Source organism: Sinocyclocheilus anshuiensis, unplaced genomic scaffold (assembly GCF_001515605.1).
Source record: "Sinocyclocheilus anshuiensis isolate Anshui unplaced genomic scaffold, SAMN03320099.WGS_v1.1 scaffold678, whole genome shotgun sequence".
Taxonomy (NCBI): Eukaryota; Metazoa; Chordata; class Actinopteri; order Cypriniformes; family Cyprinidae; genus Sinocyclocheilus; species Sinocyclocheilus anshuiensis.
In genome coordinates, this window is record NW_015544157.1 from 22,289 (window position 1) to 23,973 (window position 1,685).

Consider the following 1,685-nt stretch of genomic DNA (forward strand, 5'->3'; position numbering starts at 1 on the left):
ATATATATATATATATATATATATGGTTGAGTTATTAATATTGGATGCAACACTGACAACCAAACTGTCTGTTCCTTACATATCATGAAATTTGTCAACTGCAATAGGTTTGAGGGTTACATTTTTCAAAAAAAAAAACTTACAGACTTACAAAACTAATGAAAGATTAGAGATTAATTGTTTGTTTCAAAGTTGCTTGGTTCACTACACTTTTAATTTCTTTGTTCACCAAGCCATGCACATTAATTGTACCTGTGGGTCCAGTCTCTCACAGAAGCTCCTAATCATTAAATGTTGTTCAAAAGATAAATTCTCCAAACACCTGAAGACAGCTTCTGTTCGTCCCTAATCACACATGATGTAATGCTACAAATAATGTTGTTTTTCTATAATGATACCTTGGGATCTTATTTCATTGCCTGAGAAGAAAACACTCACTTGTCAGGACATGTCTAAGAGGCTGCCGTACACCTGTCCTACACCCTTAGGTCAATGATAAATTGGATAAGTAGAGCTGATTTTGTTCCCTAAAGGCTTGTCTGATTATACCACATCACTGCTTTGAACCTTTCACGTCCAATTAAATCACAACCCTGGGCAAACAAAGATTAAATTTTGAAACAAAGACATTTTGTTGAAAGGTTTTGTTGTTGTTGAAAGGCTCAGAAACAATTCCTCTGCCCTCAAGACTAAGCTATTTGTTTTGGCCAGTAGATTTGCTTTGCCTTAGAGACTAAAGTAACTCAAGGTTAATTACTTTGCTGACTGTTTGGGTCTTTGTTTTAATTGTTTTCACTAGTTTTGATCATATGTTAGACACTGAGAAAAAATATTAATATATTTAATTTCAATAAAAGCTTCATTTAACTGAACATGAAATGTACAGTATATAGGTATATCGACTGCATTGGTAATGCTTTAGATTACAGCCCACAATTTACAGTATAATTTGCCTAAACCGAATTTACAGCGTACCTGTTCATAATAATAGAGTAGGCCTACCTATATGGAAGCATATAGGTAGCGAAATTCAATTTAAAATGCAATATGCAAAATGGCAATGCAATATTCAAAATGGCAACGCAATATTCAAAATGGCATTGTATTTCTGTATTTAAATTTACATTTTCCATTACCCATACGTGCAAAGTTTGGTGCAAAAGTAAAATGAAAATTAAATTATATAATTTACATTTGCCATTTCCAACAGTAGTCTTAATATGTAAATTGCATGCACATTTGAACGCTTTATAAGTTGCGAAATTAAAATGAAAATGTATAACACAAATTGATTTGATATGTGTAACATGTTCAAGCAGAAATGGTAGCAAAATGATAATTTAAATGCTATTTGTCCTAAATGCATTTAGACTAACAGTTAGAACACTTAGGATTGCATTTTCATCATGACGCCGTGGGATATTTGTAGCAAAATTACATTTGAAAATGCATTCCGAGCTGACCACGCCCACCCTCCGTCAATCATTGCTTCAAGGCAGGGATTGGCGGAAGCGTGTTACGTTTGGATCGTTTGAAACATGGCGGCTGGAGATCTGATAAGATCGTTGAATTCACTGGCAGATGAAGTGGAGCGTGAACAGAGAAATATATGAAGCGTATGCCGTGCTAAAATCAAATGTTCGAATGACTGATCCAACGTCTAACCGAACGTCTTGAGCTTTGAG